The sequence below is a fragment of the Zootermopsis nevadensis genome, unplaced genomic scaffold (genome assembly GCF_977971745.1).
Source record: "Zootermopsis nevadensis isolate Lab colony 2312 unplaced genomic scaffold, Znev_1.0 Znev_ptg000012l, whole genome shotgun sequence".
In the NCBI taxonomy this organism is placed as follows: domain Eukaryota; kingdom Metazoa; phylum Arthropoda; class Insecta; order Blattodea; family Termopsidae; genus Zootermopsis; species Zootermopsis nevadensis.
In genome coordinates this window covers 14,488,180-14,511,100 of record NW_028259144.1, presented here as the reverse complement: position 1 = coordinate 14,511,100, position 22,921 = coordinate 14,488,180, and the positions used below count along the sequence as shown (strand labels likewise).

Below are 22,921 nucleotides of genomic sequence, written 5' to 3'. Positions count from 1 at the left end.
TTTATCGTAATGTTACCTAGGGAATAGGCCTGAGGTACGTACCGACATTGGTAGTCTATATTTGATAATAATATTATACGCAAAGTACTGGAACATGTAATAGACATCTAATCAGACGGCCCTGGGTTAGATCTCAACTGCAAATTGCGTAATAACAAAAGTGTCAGTACAATGATAATCACCTGAAGAAGGAAGTAGATTGATACTCGCGGAACGTCGTATATTTCAGATATGCCTCAGACGATGGACAATGACCAACGACATGCTACTATTACCATCAGGTTTAAATAGATGTTTTTTAATAATTATCCTAAAACGAAGAAACGTCACTCTGTGGACCCACAGAAATGAAAACTTCGGTTTGGGTATTATCTCATCAAAACCTTACGACTTAAACGTTATAAATTCCTTAACAAATTTACAAATACAAATTGATCTAATCCGTAGTTGATATTTGTTTATTTATACTACTTTTTTGACTAAATGCTCTATTCACGAAACTAACATCAGACCACATATGAGTTTATTACACTGAATATAAATATAACACATTAAAATCTTTTTCGCATAAAATTTATTGCCTTGGCTTGTGCTTCATGATAAGTACAGACTACAGGCTTAAGAATAAAAATAAGATTCATCACAAATTAATATTGTATGCTACCAGCACCAAATTTAATTGAAATTCATTCAGCAGCTTTCAAGATATAACACGATATGAACATACTGGTGGATAGGTCATACCAGTATACATTTAGTATAAAGGGAAAATAGTACCTGGTACTTAATTTATTACTGGTCCACGAAGACGAACGGAGAAGTGGAGATCTAGCTCCGCGAACTCTATCCCCGGCACTAGAAGAAGTTAGTGGAAAATTTCTTTCTGCTCAAATTATGAGAAAATTGGGAGACCTATGCTTATATAAAAAGATATTATTAAAATGACACTCATTGAATTATAGCTTGAGGGAGTAGACTGGATTAGACTAAATCAGATAGCGTCCAGTAGCAGACGCAGATAATTTCCTGACTATTTGATCGGCTGATCGGCTGTCAGCTTATGAAGAATGTAGTTTTGGGCAATCCGGAAATTAGCTTCTATACTTGACTCTTCAAGATATTGTCTCGTTTAATTCAGAACAACCTGTTACAAGAGGACGTTCAGGATTGCTGTAGGGCTGACATTCACATAAACTACAGTCCTAAAAATCATTATTAAGGTTTTGTTTTGTAGCTAATAAACACTGCCTCATGAATCAAATGTCTTAATTATATTTTTGGCTTTTTCTTTACTTTTACTGTTAAACTAAGTATTTAAGGACTATTAGGCCCCAGTGAAGAAGACTGAGGTAAGTATAACAAGTAGATCACATTCTTTTGACTATTGTAACAATTTAAATTGAGACGTATAAATTTTAGGTATACAATTGTTTTAAATAATAGTAATAATAATATCCCACAATATCACACGAAAATCCTCTTTAAATAATAACGGCCTACAACATCTCACTAACAATCTGTACCCTCTGATCTGCTAATGTGATTCCGTTATGCAACAAGAAAGTATGTCCCTAAGTGACGATTACCATTCCTTTTACATAATATCTGCTAGTTCGTGCCTCATTCGATCCGTTTAACTGGAGGAAAGAGTTACTTGAAAGACGTAAACGTAGATGGGAGAGTACTACAAACATTGACTTTAAATAAGTAACATATGATTGCTGCCTCCATCATGACAACGGGCGCCCTAAAGATGGAGGTAGCAGGAACCTCTGAAACGTCGATCGGTGAACTTCTACCAGACTACACCCCGTCATCTGAAGACGAATATATAACCTGTTTCCGGAACACTATGATTTTAATTCAGAGACTAAAAGACGACAGATAACGTTCAAAAGGAAGACAGCCATTATACATTGGAAAGTCGTGCTGGGTCTATGCAAAGGAAGTGCGTGATCGCGCCTCACTTTAGGGGAGATAAGAACTACCACAACAGTTGTGCCACAAAAACGTATGGCCACACTCGTCAGTAACATTTGTTATCAGCCCTTAACACAGCTTATTACGTTCCGTAATTGATTTTATTAGCTTCACCAGGAAAAACTAGCAAAATCGAGATTAGTTGATTATGACTTTTAAATTAAATACACTGCTCTACAAAGATTTTGTGACATATTTGAAACCGAAATTCGTGGTCGAGTGGTTAGTACTCTTGCTTCGTATTCGCGAGGTCCCAGGTTAAAATCTAGGCCTGGAGATCAGCTATTCTGATTTAGGGTTTTCGTGGTTTTTCTTAGTCCTTCCAAGAAAGTGGCGAGATATTACCTTAAATTAGCCCAAGATCGCTTCCTTCCACATCCTTACAAATTTATTATACACTATCAACCTCTCATTTGACGCTATATAGTTTTAGCTACTATAAAGGCGTCGTTAAATAAATTTATTTTTATTTGTAGTATTCTGTCTGACGACAGGTCCATATGAACAGGATCCTTCCATCCTTTTCTCGGACTGGGACCTGTTCATATACGTTCTTGGCAGATGATCCAGAAGTGGTTTGCCATTGCCTGCTTCTGTGTGTGAATGGAGTAATTGTTGGGATGCCACGGAGAAGCCGGGGAAGCCCCCGGAGGAAAACTCCGTGTTGCCTAGACCACGGCCTTGCCCAACGCCCAACACAAGTTATAAATTCGGGCACCGCCGGGAATCGAACCCGAGACCCCAGGATTACAAGGCCAGCGTTCTAACCGCTAGACCACCGTGGCTCAAATAAATAAATTATAAATACATATAGCATAATTGAAAACTATTTACATCGACTATCGGAAGCTCGTTGCAGTTCTCGACTAAAAAATGTTGCATCACGTCACAATTAAAAAAAGCAGTAATGGGAAACGGAAAATAACTTTGTTCTTGTGAGGGAAAAACTGCTTCCTGTGTAGCCACTTGTCACCGTTGTCAACTGTGCTTCGAAGCTAACGGTGGTCATTTTGAACACCTACACTAGATTCGCTAATCCACTAAGTACCAATGCTGATGAATGTAACGGTTAATTTATTAAAATATTTTTATTTCATTTACTCAATGTGTGTATACATTTTTTTACACATCCTGTGCATATCTCTTTGTTTATTTGTATTAGTGTTCTTGTTACACTTGCAATCATAATGTGAGCCTATGACGTTTTAATAATGATTCCAAATCAAATAACGCTTATCTTTAGAAGTTCATAACAGTTGCGTTCAGCTTAACCACATTACATAATCCGACATGCGAAACTGTTTATTTCCAAATACATGTTTCGGTAATTCTCATGACATCAGACCCTTGATTTATACGACATCCACCAGAAAAGCGTATTTCGTATCACGTGTCATGTCAAAAAGAGTAATGCTGTTGGCATGAGAAGTGCAGAAACACGTAAATCAATTATATCATATTGTGTATTGCAAAATACAGAAATGTGCTTGACAAATAATAGAATACCTAGTACTATACTGATTTCAAATACCAAACTATTAATCAGGGTGTTAAGTTTCCAACAAATTTATCCCAAATGAATAACTACGATTCTGGAAATTAATACATAGACATTTTTCCCTGTAAAGACAGATTAAGATAATATTTACGACTGAGTAAGTTTTAATCACAGCTGTTAGTCATAACTGGATGTAATCTTACAACCGAGAAATAAACAGCACACTGCGCATTACCAAGAAGAAAATGAATTGTAATGCATTCTATACGTGCAAAGGTTAACTAGAAGGTTAATGCTGCAATTAGTGAGTTGGCTCTTTTACTAGGTAACCGAACCATCGCGTGCTGCGCACGGTGGGTAGCCTATATATGTAGGCCAGGAGAAATGACAGCTTCTCCTGTGGCCAACACTTATCTTTTATCTCGCCTTTCCTTATCGCAAAAATAATCCTATCCCACCTTAAATCATTCTGTCTTATCTTTCACAATTATTTTTCATTGTTCATAAAGAATAACATGTTACAGGCCTAGTTTAGTTTTCATCCAGTCACTTCGTTAATTACACAGCAACAATTAAAATTCATAACACCAATGAATTTTAGGGCAAATTTAATTCAAGGAATATTAATTGCCGTCAGAATCTTTCCCCTTCTACTATTTACAAACGTAAAGCCGAAATCATAGCTACAGATCTTTCGTTTGAACAACTGTTTTGAACGGACGTGGAACGTTTCCCATGAAGATTTCTGTCTTCTGGGTTGTTGCGCTGTGTAGTCTGGTCGATGTTTACCAACGTTTCAGAGGTCATACTGCCTCCGTCATCAGGGCGATGAAGATTTCTGTCTTCTGGGTTGTTGCGCTGTGTAGTCTGGTCGATTTTTACCAACGTTTCAGAGGTCATACTGCCTCCGTCATCAGGGCGATTCTTAGTATGAAGATTTCTGTCTTCTGGGTTGTTGCGCTGTGTAGTATGGTAGATGTTTACCAACGTTTCAGAGGTCATACTGCCTCCGTCATCAGGGCGATGAGTATGAAGATTTCTGTCTTCTGGGTTGTTGCGCTGTGTAGTCTGGTCGATGTTAACCAACGTTTCTGAGGTCATACTGCCTCCGTCATCAGGGCGATGAGTATGAAGATTTCTGTCTTCTGGGTTGTTGCGCTTTTTAGTATGGTAGATGTTTACCAACGTTCCAGAGCAACATGCTGCCTCCATGTTCAGAGTCCAACCTTGTAGACGGTCCAACACTCGGCGCGGGGGGGGGGGGGGGGGGGCAACACCAGAAGTCCACAATCTAAACAAACTGAGTGGCTTGAAGGTAAAATACTAAAACACTCACGATATCTTATAAAATTGTTGTGTTATGAATTTAACTATGAGAAAATTGATGGTGGTGATGAACAGTTGAGAGGAGGGCTGGCAGTTCTCTGATCATTATGAAGCGAAATGGCGTACGCAGGTTACTTAGAATGAAATTAGGCGAGATTTTAGGTTGGTTCTCACGGTGGCGAGTATAAAGATGGTTGTCTTCTGGGACGTTGCACCGTGCAGTCTGGCAGAATTTTACCAACGTCGGCATCTTCACAGAATGAAATTAGTCTCAAAGGAAGTTTTTGCTGTTGTGAGGTATAATTGTTTTAAACAGAACATAAGCCGTTCTTGTTTCGAAGGTGTTCCCTTGACCTCTCATCCATCGTCCCGCGAACTCTCCATGTTGCTCATACCACCATTTGCATTTTGCGTGACGCCATATTGAAAACAGGAGGCTTATGCATGGGGTTGCTGAAGGGAGGGGGATCCATTTCCTCCCATCATGCAGTGCGTGGCGTGGGAAGAACCCGGCATGAGAGGGTACAGGGTGAGTAGTAAAAGAATAAACTTGTAGTAATTGGTTTATATTGTACTAATTCAACTACAAATTCTTACAACTTCAGTATTGTTGTCCTCTTAAACTGATCAGAAAGAATAATGTAAATATTGTAATTACACATCCAATATTATAAGACACAATAATTGGAGATGACTGCCTTCTGGGACGTTTGGCCGCGTATTCTGGTGGAAAACTATCGACGTTTCAGAGGTGATAATGATGATGAAGGCAGTAAACAGCACTTAGCAGACAGTCATTTTCATAAAATTCGCGTTACCTGCTGAAATTTCACCACAATAATTCGGTTCGCGACAAACGCAAGGGAACGGAATGTTCAGGAAATGTTACTTGTTCTTCAGCTGAAGTCTGCATTTATGCGCTATCACAAAAAACACGGATGGCTTGTAACTAAATGTATAACAAACATGTGAAAATAAGACTGCACTTTCGGACCACAGTTGAAAGGCGTGAGAACAAATAGTTCGCGTTAGATAAAACCATACAAAGCTAAAGTTATTAGTGTTCACTGCCTTAGCCAAACATGTCTCAGTCTGATGATGATGTTTTGGGTTCTGGCGCCGTGTAGACTCGTCGGTGGACGCCAACGTTTTATGAGATACATGTCTCCACTTTTAACCCTGAAGATGGATACAATGTTTCACAGAAACTTTTGCATCTACCGACAAGCGTACACGACGTCAAAACCCAGAAGACCATTAACATCCTCACCGCCGTGAAAACTTCAAATCTCATATGTTGCGGTTTGTACAGACAATCATCAAAGGCTTATCAACCAGAGCAATCTGTTTAAGGTCCTACAATATAAGCTCATCTTATTAATGGTATAGGTTATTATAAATCATTGAAAGATAGAACAAAATGTTAATACCAAACCAATAACATGATGTACGTCACTTTTAATTATTCACTTCTATGTTTTAAAAAACATAAACTCTTCATATACTATTTCAGTGTTATTTCAACGTTCGCTATAACAGTTAAACACCTTGTCCTACTATCGAGTGTATGTGATATGATTCAGTTACACAACTTAGGGCCTCTTTGGCTGGCATATTATTAGACTTTTTTCCAGCTTGTTCGAGTTTTGCACCAACTGCCAGGCCTACATCAGAGCAGTTCCCGCTTTATCTAGCTAATTCATTCACCCCTAAGCGACGCCAAAATTTTATTACCTGGATAACGACATATATTTTTTATCTAGATAAGATTTCAAGTTCTCACGGCGGTTGAGTATAAAGATAACTGTCTTCTGGGATCAGGATTATCAGGAAGATGGAGACAGGACGGACCTCTGAAACGTCGGTAAACTTCTACCAGACTAACGGCGCAACATCCCAGAAGACAGCCATCTTCAGACTCATCACCGTAGTTAGAACCTGAAATGTCTCTTGATGAAAGATGCCAATTGGCACATTCATCTCCGAAATCATAGCTACAGATCTATCATTTGAACAACTGTTTTGAACGGACGTGGAACGTTTCTCACGAAGATTTCTGCCTTCTGGGTTCTTGCGCTGATGACGGAAGCATTATGATCTCAGAAACTTCGGTAAACATCGACCAGACTACACGACGCAACAACTCAGAAGACAGAAATCTACATCGCCCTCATGACGGAAGCAGTATGACCTCTGAAACGTTGGTAAACTATCAGACTACACAGCGCTACAACCCAGAAGACAGAAATCTTCATACTCATCGCCCTGATGACGGAGGCAGTATGACCTCTGAAACGTTGGTTAACATCGACCAGACTACACAGCGCAACAACCCAGAAGACAGAAATCTTCATACTCACCGCCCTGATGACGGAGGCAGTATGACCTCTGAAACGTTGGTAAACATCGACCAGACTACACAGCGCAAGAACCCGGAAGACAGAAATCTTCATACTCATCGCCCTGATGATGGAGGCAGTATGACCTCTGAAACGTTGGTAAACTTCTACCAGACTACACAGCGCAACAACCCAGAAGACAGAAATCTTCATACTCGCTGCCGTGATGACGGAGGCAGTATGACCTCTGGAACGTTGGTAAACATCGACCAGACTACACAGCGCAACAACCCAGAAGACAGAAATCTTCATACTCATCGCCCTGATGACGGAGGCAGTATGACCTCTGAAACGTTGGTAAACATCGACCAGACTACACAGCGCAACAACCCAGAAGACAGAAATCTTCATACTCATCGCCCTGATGATGGAGGCAGTATGACCTCTGAAACGTTGGTTAACATCGACCAGACTACACAGCGCAACAACCCAGAAGACAGAAATCTTCATACTCATCGCCCTGATAACGGAGGCAGTATGACCTCTGAAACGTTGGTTAACATCGACCAGACTACACAGCGCAACAACCCAGAAGACAGAAATCTTCATACTCATCGCTGTGAAAACCTCAAATCATACAACACATTTACAGATTTCGCCGGCTCTTTTATTGTTTACGTTTGCGCTATCAAACTTTTTGGAGGAATGTAATAAGTCATTAACTTATTTGAGCATCTTCAGGGGCTACATTGTACAGTGGAGTTCTGGCATAATGCCACAGACTTCGCAGCGATGAAGCGATGCGGCCATCTTTATTTTTCAGCGACATTGTCCACACATCCACTTGTTCCAAGAAGCATTGTTTATTACCTTATAAATTGAAGTAACTCAGACACCACCAAGTTTGCTCACTGTATCTGCTTTGTTTCCAATCTGATGTTTATAACCTAATTCATCGCCTTATCTACACATAGCACCAAAGAACAATGTGATAGAACAAGGCTCGTAGAGAGAGGAACAGATGTAAAATGTGGATAATCAGAAACAGACAAGGAGAGAATGAATGAAAGACAGAAGGAAAGCAGTCATACAAAGAATAAAGTGTACAGATCTCTATCAGCATGGCAGACTGGCAACCCCCTCTCCTTCACATTACACTGCATGCAACTATAAGTAGCAGGCACCAAAAGAATTGCAGCCAAAGTACGTGCAAAAGGGGATTATGCGGTTAACTAGGCCATAATTCCAACAGAAGTTAAAGATGTCGCTGTGTTTCGCCGTTGTTGGCCTGGACGAGTTGACGAAGAGAAAAGTTACTGTAAAAAGTGTACGCACAGCGTAACAATCCTACCTCTTCACCACAATTTGAATTTTGATCTCTGAGAATGTCGTCCGTGATGTCATATTTTTCTGGCGCCAGTGATCTATGCGTGAGCGGGCTATATGACGTCATAAAGGAGTTTTCTAGACTTAGACGCGTGGCTGGTTGGTAAATACCAACGCGTGAATTCTACGGGCCAGAATTTAAGATTTTAACCAAAAATAGAATCTGTCTAATAACTTAATTAAAACCTAGCCTGAAAATTAAGTACGAAGACCTGTTTAGCCCTTCTCGATTTGTTACATGCGGACGGACAGATATGGTGACGTTAATACGAGCATTTATGACATTTTCAGTGGCGGAAACGCCTACGAGAATCATCCCATGCCGGGAATCAAACTCAAGCGGTTAGCCTAGTCATTATACTGAGCTACAACCTCTTTTCAACAGTCTACTGAAATATCGAAGTAAGAACCGACTGATGATAAAGCAGCTTATGAGTGTATCGTTAAATCGATTAATAAATTAGCAATGAAGTGCCAACATGGCGACTGTACGAACTCTGGGTGAGAGCAACAGAAACTCAATACGGTGTAAGCGAGTAGTACGCTTTTCTTCAATATGTCGCCCTGATGATGGAAGCAGCGAGGACCTCTGCAACGTCGGTAAACTTCTATTAGACTACAAGGTGCAACAACCCAGAAGACAGATTCGAACCGAGCATCTCTTGAGTGAAAAGCTCTTTACTAATTTTCTGGATGTCTTGTCTTAATAAGGATTTGAGAAAGCTTTTCACTGGAAAATTACTCGAGACGAACTGATGTAACAACAAAAGAATTCCCTAGATAAACTTTAGCGTTACAAATAGCAGTTCCTCTCTCAGATCTGTTACTGGTAGTATTTACCAATTCACTTCGGTACAGAAGCATGTCTGCAAGAAGGAAACAAAGTTTGCCTCAATATAAATACAAATAAAACGTGTTTTAAGAACAAAGGTCGATGATAACTTCTCTATCTTAACGCGTCTACGGCTTTATTCTTCTCTAAACGATGGCCAAACCGAAAGTTAAATAACGTTTTCACACTTTACTGTCCGCTTTAAAAGTCTTTATATTATTTTTATTGTAGTCAGCTTTCGTGGTAAATGAGATTCCGTGCGGAAGGCGTGTTTCTTTTCTTCGTTATGGTTCCGCTTGTTCGGGTCTATGCAGTGCTGTTTCCACGCCTTTCTGAGCTCACCCACCCATTCGTCATGACTCGTCCAGCACCCAGCACACAGACTGATAAAGTGCGGAAAACACCATAAGTCTTGTGAAATCATCCTTGTGATAGATGCGTATCTGGGCTCTTTGCATTTTGTTTCGAAAGGAAATAAACCCTGAGTCGTGATCATTTCTGCTCTCATTAGCTGTATACGGGAGTTCTGGTGCTTTACAGCGTTACAGTCTAATTAACATCAATGTCCAGTTTCGACTCTCAAGGTACTGAAATTCAAACAGAAAATCGAAAAAATGTTTTTGGTCAAAACTCGTAAATCTATTTCCCACAAACATCGTCCTGAAAATCTCGTGTCACTGATGCTCGCAGGTAATTGATTCAATTTTTCTCAGCGGTTAGAATATTCGTCTCATGCGCAGATGGTCATAGGATTGAATTCTACTCGACTCAAAAGTATTTCATTGCTTGCAGCTGTAAATATTTTACAATTTTCGTATTATTATTAATGTTAAAATCTGCGCTAAGACATAGTCCTTCAGCCAGGTGCGTCATCGCTGCAAATGACGTATGTAAATCTTTGGACGTATTTAGCATAAACATTGTCTCCCTTGAGGGCACGTTCTCAATAAGGAAAATGATCTAGCTTGGTTATCTGTTTACCGTTTTACATTTACATTAGTGTTCCCTAGGTGGATTATTTGCTTTAGTTATATTCCTTCATTTATTATTCTTTATATATAATATTGTTTCTATTTTGGACTTGCCTGTATTTGGCTGTTTTATATATAATACTGTACGTGTATAAGTTTAGTTAATCTGTTTGTGTAATATTTTTCATTATTATTTCACTATTATTGTACTATTATCAGTGTTTTCCTGTTATAGGCTTCTTGCTGTTGGCAGACATTTAAATAAATAAATTGAATTGAATCTTCTTAGGAGTTACCTGAGTACAGATTCTACATTAAATCTGTGGCATATGGCACAAAATATTCGCATCGTGGCAACATTTAAAACTGTTGGTTTTCAAACAAAACTTAAGCGAAATTATGGAAATATTTATGGTTACGTTTATACCAAATTTCAAATGGCCACCTCTAGTGGTTCATTGGATATCGCTATCGAGACGAAACTTACTAATGAAATTCATATAGGGCCACGTTGCGTAATTTTTACTATACGCAAAAAACTTTAGAAAAGCTATATTTTTTTATATTTATTACAATATATCATTTTTGGGCCCTATAGGAAATCACACGTATGACGTATGAAGATTAAAACGGACACACACAGACAACATGACTGTAAACTACCTTTTTCTTTCTTTTGCAGGTAAAGATAAGCTAAAAAGTAAACGTAAAAGTTCTTGACCTTAATTTTGGTAGTGTCATCTCCCTTCCACTTCCGGTTCAGCTTCTGGAACTAGATTGTCCATCGCAGACAAAAAGCCGACACTACTCATTGGTCCACTGCAATTAACAAAAGAATAAACTAACCAATTTGCATGTTTCAAGGTCACTGACGGATTTTGCTCCCCTTACCGCGCGGCTCTAAGTTTCCAGTACAACGTTGCTGCATTTGCTAAGCTGCGAGTTCTGAGCTGTCTTCACCTACCTGGGCTCCGCTGTTTGTGTTGCAATGTTGTACAATTTTGCTGTGGCAAGTGGCGGGCTCTTGTGATCACTGTAATGATCCTGCGAGAAATTATCAAATCTAAAACTTCTTGACGATGGTGAAGAGTCAATTGAATAAAAATTTTCTTGGATATTATCCATCGTCTAGTAAATATAAAACGGAGATAGGAATTAGCTCTATCTAGTGGGCCCAACTGTGTAGGAACCTAAAGACGGAGATAGAGTCCCATCTCCGAAACGTCGTTTTACGTTTTATATTTACTAGACGATGGATAATATCCAAGACAATTTTTATTCAATTGACTGCGAGAAATTACTTAACCAGCTGAGTGACTATTAGCTTCTCAGGTACTATACAACATGGAGTTATCTGCGATCGTTTTTTAATTTACCATTTTTTGTGTGTAAGCCTACTTATTAACCGTTCTACAACAGAAAGACGCTAGACACAGAAAAGGTACAAATTTACGCTGATGATGACGTGCAGGTCATGTTGCGACCTGTTTCCGTTGCTCTGCAGTTTAATGGAGCGCATGCGATGGACATAAGCCTTGCGGCCGACAGCAGTCCGAAGCACGAACTTCAGACTTGAGTGTATGCACGCGCCTAAGTACCCCAACCTGCAATCATCACGAAAACAAATGAAGTTCACTGTATGTCATTTTAGACATAATGATAGATCACAGACAAGTACCGCCGCTGCCGGACGGAACCTCCTATTATACAAAACGATTTATTGCCAGCAAATTTCGTTTGAAATATCTCCATCAACACTGGCTTCATATAGCAGTCAGGGTGGTATTGAAGGTAAACGCCTAATTTATGTTCTTATTAACCATTTTATTATCAGCCCAGTAAGCGTGTTAGCCCAGTCAATAAGCGTTTGCCAAACACTTATCTTTATAATGAGAAAGGACAAAGATTTTTCTTATTTTTTTCCTCGACGAGAACTATTATTATTATTATTATCCCATCTATTCACCACTTTATGGGGTATGTACTTCCATGTACGCGAGACAGACCTTGTCCCTAAGGTACATATTGTTCTTAGCAAGTGCCACATGTATTATATAATTTTATTTTATGAAAGCGTCTTTCGGATGATGAAGTTCCCAAAATGGCGGTCTTCTCCAGTTCCCTGATGTCGTGTTCGCCCGGGATGTTGGCCAAATATTTTCTGAGTGACCTGGAGACAGTTCCTGTTGCTCCTTTAACTACTGGAATTATTTTTGCTTGAACGTTCCACATTCTCTGTATTTCTATGAGAAGGTCCTTGTATTTCAATATCTTTATTATTATTATTATTATTATTCCATCTATTCATCACTTTTTAGAGTATTTATTTCTATGTACCCGAGACAAATCTTGCCCCTGAGGTAAACATTGCAGCAGCTATTTCCGAAATACATTTTGTTTTTAATACGTGTTACATGTATTATAAGTACCATCACACAACCAAGTTTGAAACTGAGGCTGGTATTTGAATGTCACCGATTTATTTTAAGTATTCCTCGCCGCTCTAGCGTTGGAGAAGAACACCTTATGGGCCCGTTCATGTCTCTCTAACTGTCGCGGGATTTTTTTTAAACTTTTGACAACTTGAATTACAGTAGAGACCTAAGGTCATTATTGGCAGACACTGTTGCGAGAAAACTGCCTAATGAGGTTTCATTAGTGCAAGAATTGCATGAGAAACGACAATGACCTAAGATCACATCAGTTCAACAACGATCTACGTGATGTGACGTAAATAAAACTTTTAGAATTTCAGTGGACTACAGAGCATTTCTTAAACACTTTTTTCATCTTCTAGCATTTAACACATGCCAGTGGAAAAGTCCGTTGAAATTCAATGGAAAATTACTTCTTTCTTATCCAATTTTTTAATGACATTAATCTATTTTTGTACCTTTAACTCTCGTAGAAGTAGGTTATTTATAAAACTACCTAATGGTAATAGCATCTAACGTCGTTACTGATAACGTGGTCTTGCACAACACACGCAGCCTTAAATATTATCCTAGTATTCGCCGTATGAAGACAATATTGAAACAATGACATTCGTTTATGCACGATCTATGTGTTACAATGCCACGCAAGAAGTGATGTGAAATGTATGGACTGGAACTAAGTCTAAAGCCTGAGGAGGAGAGACCTTGTAAAATTTTTGCGTAAGGAAAAAAAAATTGAAATGGGTCCCAAATAAAATTGTTGTGAGGGTGTGGATTGGATTCACCTGGCTCAGAATGGGGATCGATAACGGTCTCTGCGCGAATAGGGTAAGGAACCTTCCATAAAATGCTGGGAATTTCTTGATCTGTTCAGAGCTGGTTTCATCACGAAACAGATATTAGGGATCGCTTTCGTTTTCTTTCGACGGAATAGAGATCAGCGCTGCGGAGAACCACGTACGGTTTGCCAGTGCTGATCAGACCGCGATATCCGACGGCTAACGACCGTCTCCCGGGTAATTGAAGAGCCAGTACGCCGTTACTACACTTTTAAAGACCACGGTTTCTGCGGGATTGCTTTCTTTCTTGGGTGGTCGTTTTAAAAGTTATCTTTTTGCTGTTTCAGGTCCCGTGATTATGCCTATCTTATTCTTAACCAAATAATGATAATGAAAAAGATGTTAGGCACAAATATTGTGCTAATGCGTCATTAATAAGAACCATTAAAATGGAGGCGTTGAGCATTTTAACTATTAAAATTCAGGTTGGATTTTAGGTTTCCACGGCGATGAGTCTGAATATGGCTGTCTTCTGGGTTGTAGCGCCGTGTAGTCTAGTAGAAGTTTACCAACGCCCTTGCTCCTTGAGAGATGAGCAATCACTCTGATGATGGAGGCAGCAAGGACCTCTGAAAAGTTGGTAAAGTTCTACCAGGCTACACGACGCTGCAATTCAGAAAACAGACATCTTCGAAATTCTTGTTCTTCCATTAACAATTTAGAGGCTTAATGATAGAATTCACAAGAATGGGAACTCTCCTATTTCTTTCAGTGTATCACTATCTCTCTTGTTGGAGTGACTGGGTAAAATTATCTATCATACAGGACGTGAACTTGACAACCGGGATTCGATTTCATACAGAAACGAAAACATTTTCTTCGCCGTTATATACAGAGCGACAACGAGGTTCGTTTTGGGTTTCAGGTCAAGAATACTCTAATCTTATTTCAAAACCACCTTAAACTTTCGTGACCTGGAACCAAGAACGGGGATTTGTTGGTGTTTTATACAGTCCACGTTCAAAGCAAAGATGATCTTGACTTTTCTCCTAAAGCACTCCACAAATTTCTTCGTCAGATTCAACACATCATTAATAAGAAGAATATCGCTTATTTTTATTCCATTATAACATTGCAATGTTTCAAGTGTATAGAAATGACTATTTTAATTCTATAAATGTACATGTTTCTGGATCCCGAAATATTAAGGACGATTTTCCCATTACGAGAAAATCTGTAATGTTTTCAAACAATATTTACAAGCTCTCTAATTCGAGTGGTCACATATTCATGACAATCAAACAGTCACCAAGAGACACAAATTTAAAAATATCCACACCATATTTAGAGTATTCTAAAAGGTATATTTCCATTAAAATATTATACCATTCTTTCGCACGGTTTAGATATTTTAAAGAACCAGTTGTAGGAAGGGTTACCAACTTCTCTTCAAAGTCACAAATTGCAAGAACCGATGTTTCAACTTCTACACACAAAAAAGGCCCTATTGCTCTGAAACGGAAGTAAGAATGTTTACGTTTTGAGAGGATGGTATTATTTATATCTGCCTTCAGTGGTTAACCGCAGCTGGTTAGTAAGAAACAGCCCGAAGGCCTCTGTTCATAACAAGAGGTGCTATAACCACAGGCAATTGTTTCCTTTAGTGCGGGGAGACGCCACCTGGCTATTACAATGACCGACTCTGATTTCAACACAGCACCCGCGACGGAAAAGACGGAGTTTGATACAATGATGCTTTGTAATAAATAAATTGATAAATTTTAACTCAACTTTATCACTACATTGTTATAAGTAAATCAGAGCTCAGATTTTAATAAGGCATAGTGAATGTGTGAAAAGCTACAATAGAATTTATCTTTTACTTAGTGAATTTAATGGATCTTGTCAACTAAACTTTTTATGGTCCGTAATTACTCAATCAGTTAAGGACTGGATGGACTTGTCAAATATATTTTACACTACTTTAAGCAGGACGGTCCTTGAGTCGCCGGGCCTATTAAAATACAGATGGAATACTCTAAGACAGAATGGTTCAATTTGCGGTCCGCGAGAAACATGCTGTCCGAGACAGTTGTAAGCAGACCCGGGAAATTATTTGTTAATTTGTTACTAGTAAATACAAGCTCATTTGTTTTATTTTTCTGAAAAATTTAAACAAAAAACCAACGTGATTTCCATATCCTCTGCTGCTTCACGAACAAGTGCGACTCATGCTAATGACTTTAAATTCCTACCTTAAAATACAAGTTTTTAAGGTAAAAATTGTGTCAAATACAAGTGAAATTCTAAACCATAAGTCATAAAAAGTGGATTCAAAAGTAAAATGTGACTGAGTTGTCAAAAAGGATTAATTTGAGAAGTTCCAGTCTAAAGGAGCATAAAAGAAAAAATTATCCCAAGAAACAGGAGAAAACATTTATTAACTGAAGACAATATGTCTGCGGCTGACTGTTCACTTACACGGCAGTCGCAAAATCAGCTATTTTGTCCGACTGAACCGAATCGTGTGTAGGCATTACTTTAAATCGGTTAAAATGGTGCTGTGGCGGTCTGTGCGATTAAAACTCAGTAAAAAAATGTATCTTTCGTAAAACCCGTAGAAATATCGATGGCAGTCTCCTTACGTATTACAGACCCTTTGAAGGTATAAGAAGCGCGACACCAATACAAATTCATGACTGTCATCTTCACACAGCACTTTACAACCTTCCTTCCGTCTCTAATTTATGTTTGGCAGTCGATGCGTTTAGATTTGTTATTCTAATTATTAATAATAACAGATAATAAATTAGTCGCTTTTTTACTACGTTGCTACATATTCCAGTAGCGGAGTCCCGAAACTGTCGTATAAATTAACGTTCAGAAAAATGCCAGTGTTGGACTGGCTGCCTCTATAATTATGAATTTAAGTTATAGACCATATTTATTTATTTAGTGTTCTGTCTGACGACAGGTCCATATGAACAGGATCCTTCCATCATTTTCTCGGACTGGGACCTGTTTATATACGTTCTTGGCAGATGATCCAAAAGTGGTTTGCCATTGCCTTCTTCTGTGTGTGTGAATGGAGTAATTGTTGGAATGCCACGGAGAAACCGGAGAAGCCCCCGGAGGAAAATTCCGTCTTGCCTAGACCACGGCCTTGCCCAACACAAGTTATAAATACGGGCACCGCCGGGAATCGAACCCGAGACCCCAGGATTACAAGGCCAGCGTTCTAACCGCTAGACCACCATGGCGGTATATAGACCATATATTATACCAAAATTATCTTTGATGTTCTCTATAATTTGAAGCAATGTGATACACGTGACGTTTCGGTAGTTTCCTCTATTCCAACCTTATAATTGCCTATTGTAATTATAATATTTTTAGTAATTTTTATTTTACAGTTAGAACAATGTCATGTCTAAAGTAGAATTTTGAAACTGTATAAAGTATAATGATACATTAATGAGAAATATTTATCTATTATGACGGCAAATTCATGGATCAAACAGCGAAATACAAAAGAAGGATAACACGATAATTATTTAGCCCTGATCACGATTCTTAATGCATCAGTGCACCTTCACACGTTAAATACGTACATCGTGTTACGAACGCAGCCATTAGTAATCCAGGCTTATACTCAGATTGAAATACCATAAGAGACAGTGATTTGTCTAATTCTCACAACAGGGCATTCCTTTTCATTGTGTAACTAGCAATTACCTGCCGACGGAGTCTTGTTTAAATTCTAGAATAGTACTAGGTTATTGAAACGTGCAAAATGTCGTCTTAGATAAATCAAGGCGTCGCGCTACTCGATTACTGAACATTTTCTGCCACTTAAAGAACGTGGCCTGGGGACCGCAAGCAAAGCCAATCCGACTCTGACCAGCCAACGCGAGGCAGCTTCATGCACAATTATACCAAAGGAGGTGCTATTAATAATGTTATCATGGATTGTTTATGAGTGTGAAAATATATTGTGTATTATAGTAATTATTATTCTTATCTTCTGCTGCGTTTCTAAAGATCTCGGTGGTTTTATTATTTATATTATAAGTTTTTTAACCTATAATAATTAGTAGTTCTAGGACATAAAAGAGGAACACGCAATTTGGTCAAACTTTTAAACTCAACTACTGCAAAGAGTGGCCCCAGTGTTATTCTCCTCTAACATATTTCTTGGTTTTAATATGCCTTTATATTTTATACGCTGATTTTCAAACGGTTGGGTTAAAATCCAAAAAGAAGCTCAGTTTAATAAAGTCATTCAGTTCAGTCGGTTGTTAAATACAATTTTCTTTTCACGTGTTTATATCAGATAATCGATCCTGACATCATCCAACACCGATACTGCCCGTATCTTAAACCTAACCTAACGATCATTTGCCTTAAGATCAGGGGTGGTTATTAATGTTTCTCTTGGGGGCCGGATAGGTACATTTCGAACTGATGCCGAATCTAGAGAAAGTATGAGAATTTGGTGTAGCAGGAGGCGCAGGTCGCCCACCGAGGCGTATAGGAAAAATATTGATTCAGAAACAGAAATTTGCTGTGTAAACATAGAGGGAACTGAAATGTTTGATTTGACGTCGTGTAGTCTTGTAAGCCGTTAAGACGTTTCGAAGGAACATATCGCTTCCATCTTCAGGCTGAGATCTAGGCGATTTGTTTCTCAAAAGACCACAACCCACAATTTCACCGCCGCGGTGAACTCAAATCTCGTAAGATTTTAATGTGATCAAATGATTGACAGCCACATGCATCTTCCTTGAAGGTCGCATGTATTTTATAAATTGAGTTCCCGGGAAAAGTGGGATTTACCCGATTATTCCCCTGTGGCTTTCACCGAAAGAGGCGACTATAAGCGATACAAAAATGACTGTTAACGGCCGTTGATAGAAAACAAACGATTTATTCAGAAGATATAAAAATATTCGATATTGCCCATCTCTGCTAGGCATACTCCTAATGTCAGCATGGAGTAGGTCTGCCTCTTGTACGTTCAGCCACATGCTCGCATTTCTGAGCGGGGCGAAACAAATTCCCGGCTACCTTCCCCAACTTGCATAACGGCGTATGAGCTCAGAAGCGCTCAGGGCAATTTTGTGTCGTGTGTATGCCTCAACACAGTTGGAGGTTGGGGGCTCAAAAGCCAGCAATCTGGTGTTATTTATTAGTACATTATTATAGGGGGTTCTTCCTCAAATAATAGAGGATCATGCTAGTGAACCCTTATTAAATTGGAAGTATTGGGGGTCCAATCGCAGCGCCCGAGGAACTGAATGTCGTGCAACAAGGGCGCATATTCACTCAACGGATATGAAAAAACTAGCACTTCCTTAACTTGTTGTTCTGCGTCGCGTAATTGCTACGGAAATCTGTTAACAACAGAATTAGAATACAATATTAATAATGATCACGTAGCTCTTTTACTATCGGATGTATTCCTTTGAATGCTGAACCTATTATTATTATTATCATTATTATCATTATTAATGTTACTCATCCTATCATCGTCATAATAATCTCCATTTTTATTATTTGTTCTATTTTCGTCCATCATGAGTTCAAAATTGTTTACGACCTCATTTCGAATGTTTAGTATAAAAACGGGGATTACACGTCCGTGTTTCTTACTCAAAACAAGACGACAAGTTAATCCATAACGGAATACACAGAGATTCCACATGAGTTAACTGTAAATTCTAAATTCTTAATCCTCTTACTTCTTCGAATGAATGCCAGTTTCTGCAGTCATGTTCAGGTTTCTGTTATTAATGAAACGTTATTTGTATGTATGATTTGAGGTTTTCACAGAGGTGAGTAAGAAGATTTCTGTCTTCTGGGTTGTTGCGCTGTGTAGTCTGGTAGATGTTTACCAACGATGAATCGCCCTGATGACGGAGGCAGTATGACCTCCGAAACATTGGTAAACATCTACCACACTGAATCGCCCAGATGACGGAGGTTGGTTAACATTAGGGTTTGTCGGTTTTTAAAAACCGGGTTTAAAAACCTTTTTTTTTGGATAAATTTGTAAAATTCGAAAACCGGTTTTTAAAATTTAAAAAACCGGTTTTAGATACTATAATTAATATAGAAAAATTAGTTAATTAAATAATTAAAAACGTTAATATTTTGACTTGAAATCGCCTCGGGCACAAGCATGTTGTAGTAAAACTAATCTTCGTGAGTCAGGCGAATGTTTGACATGCAAATCCACAATAATTTCGTTAAAAAGAGCAGTTTAGAAGAAATTATATTATCAGCAAAACTTGCTGCTATGGATGGATTGTACATTAATAGCATTACAACAAGCTCATTCATACGAGAGTCTTTGCAACAACGGGGATATTCATTGCCAAAAAACAACTCTCGAGTAATGGATCTCATTCACGCGTTTTATGACAATGCCAAACGTGAAATTATAAATGAATTGGATTGTATTAAGAAGAATGGGAAAAAAATTTCTATAACTTTAGATGAGTGGACTAGCAACAGAAATCGCAGATATTTGAATATCAACGTACACCATTTTGCGGAAGATTTTAATTTGGCCTTAGTTCCAATAGCTAGTTCCTGCGATGCTAAGAAAACATTAGAATTAGTTTCTGAGAGGCTACAAATTTTTAACTTGGATCTAGCAACCGACATAGTTTATAATTTATATTTTGTACGGATTTTAGTTATTTTAGTTTTTTATTTGGTTTTGTATAGAGTGTATTTTATTTTGTTATATTTTTGTAGTTCCATAAATATTAAATAAACTGAAAAAAATTAAAATAAGTATAAATATTTTTTTAATGTTTTAACTGTATTTTGTTGTTTTTTGTAAAATTCGAAAACCGTTTTAACCGGTTTTTGAAAATACTGGAATTCAAAAACCGGTTTTTTCAAAAGTCGGTTTTTGTATAAACTATAGTTAACATCGACCAGACTTCACAGCGCAACAACCCAGAAGACAGAAATCTTCAAGTTACTAGTACTTTTCCTCTCGATTGTACATAACCGTCTGTTATCATTTAACCATACTCGTTGCGGAATATGATTGTTGTTTTGGTTATTTGTAGAATTTATTTGACTGTGGCTAATGAATTCCTTTTTCCACCCTATCGCAGCGCTCCCATGTTGTCGATGCGATACTAACCCGCACAGGTCGGCCTGCCATTGACATGACACGATTGTCTACTGTTCACATCATCCCATTGTTAGATTTTTAACACATGAGCTGCCCCAATAATTGGAACTCTTTTAATTTGCAAAAGTGATTTATGTGGCATTGTTCGTTGTCGCCCTGTTCAAAGGGTTTGGATTACAATCTGTTCCCAGTTCTGCCAGACATGGCGCTCATATTCACGGCTTCAGTGATGTGCTTCCATTAATTGTCTGTTGACCCACGCAGAATGCGTTACGCACTAGACTACTTCCCACGCAGCTTTCGTGTTTAAATGCCCTGATTTCAGAGACAGAGCTTCTTTTTTCCAGACGTAACCGTGACGCAGCGTCGGAAGGAAAACGTCTAATAGGATGAAATAATCAACTAGTAATTTGTAGGATTTGAAGTATTCACGGCTCTGAGTCAGAATATGGCTGTCTTCTTGGTTGCAGTGTCGTGTAATGTGGTACATACTTGCCAACGTTATCAGGGCGATCGCCCTGATGATGGAGGCAACGAGGACCTCTGAAATGTTAGTAAACTTCTACCAGACTACACGACGCAACAACCCAGAAGACAGCCATTTTCGAACCTTGTAATTTTACCAGAATAATTAACCCTACCTGATATCACGCTCTTACGAACTGCCATCAGTTGCCCCACAGAACAGAGTCCTTCACGAAAGCTTTGTCTCCTAATCGGTAAATAACGTCCTCGCTTTTAATTAATCCCAAGCGTGCTTTACCGCGTTCACAGCAGCTCGACGCTCGTCCATATCCTGAGCCAGTTAAATCCAGTTCACGCTGTCATATACACAATTTCCTTAAGATACAGCCCAATATTATACTCCAGCTCTGTCTAGGTTTTCCAAATGTCTGTTCTTGCAGGTTTTTCGGCTAAAGTCTTTTCCGTGTTTCTCTTCTATTCTATGCGTTATGTACTCCTTGCCCATTTTAAACCCCTCGGCTTGATAATAATTTGGTGAAGACTACAAATTATGAAGTTTCTCATAATGCGTTTGTATCTTCAGTGCCTATTACTGTCCACATATTCTCCCTAGTGCCTTGACCTCAAATACACTGTACTTCCTAACCATGGTGCCCGACATACCGTTCCGATACGAATTCAGGAAATCTGTACCACGGAGGTCAAGAGTCGAAACATGCAGACACGAGCTTGTCCATATAATATTTGTGAGGCCAAGATTTACGAAAGAAATACTGTAAGCCTATATGCCTATAGAGTCAAGTTCTAGGAACATTGTCAGAAAAATATTCTGTATAACTCACCTACTTTTGAAAGAGAGCAGTGTAAAAAAAAATATCCACCTGCCACTGCACTGAAAGCAATTTATCGAAAGTGACCAATCTGTAAAATACAGCTTTCCTAAGTTTCCCTACCACAAAAGAGGAAATAAATGCTAGTGGTGTGTTAGGATACGTCACAGAAAGAAAAAAAAGAGGGAATTTCTTGAACAGCGTTCAGCTAAACAATCTTCCCCATTAGTTACGTAAATAGACAGTTACGTGCGTAGATAGTTACGTATATAGGCACTTGTTCAGGTATTACTTGTGTGGGTAGTTAAATATGTAGTTATATAAGTAGATAGTCAGTAGGTTGTCCCATGATCATGGATCATCGAACAATCAAATATAAATACTAAAATTTATGTATTCAGTCAAAAAGTAGATTTTAAATCTGTTCTTAAAACACTACTATTACTACTACTATTTCATTAAAAGTAATGTATAATTAAGATGCATTGTTTCTATTTATTTATGTTTCATTTGACGACGCTGTCAGTAGTTCAGATTATACAGCGTTGAATAATAAGATGATAAATTAATAATGAATTTCAAATCTTACAGAAAGAAGCTATTACAAAATTTTCTTTAAAAACTGACGAAAACCACTACAAACATGAGCCAGCTAAATTCCGTGTCGACGCCTGATTATGGAAACCCTCAAATACGAAGCAGGAGTGCCAACATTTAGCCGCGACGTTATATTATTATTATTCAGTGTTCTGTCTTACGACAGGTCCATTGCTCTGCCCAAAAAGAGCTCTCCAGTTTTCTCTATTCTCAGCTTCTCGTTTTAACTCCTGAAACTTCATCTTCTTTCCTTGTTTCAGATCGTCAGTTAGCTGTATCAGTCTTCTTCCCAGTCCTCGCTTTCCTTCAACCTGGCCTTCGATGATATCA

At 38.5% G+C, this 22,921-nt stretch overlaps 1 long non-coding RNA gene across 1 annotated transcript in view; it reads right to left on the bottom strand.

Moving 5' to 3' along the window:
• Positions 1-11,790: 11,790 nt before the first annotated feature.
• The window catches only part of LOC110834124 (uncharacterized), a 54,754-nt gene continuing 43,623 nt past the window's right edge, over positions 11,791-22,921 (bottom strand). Inside the window, exon 3 of the long non-coding RNA XR_002544491.1 lies at positions 11,791-11,936. This is a non-coding gene — a long non-coding RNA (uncharacterized LOC110834124). The remainder of the gene's footprint in view (positions 11,937-22,921) is intronic.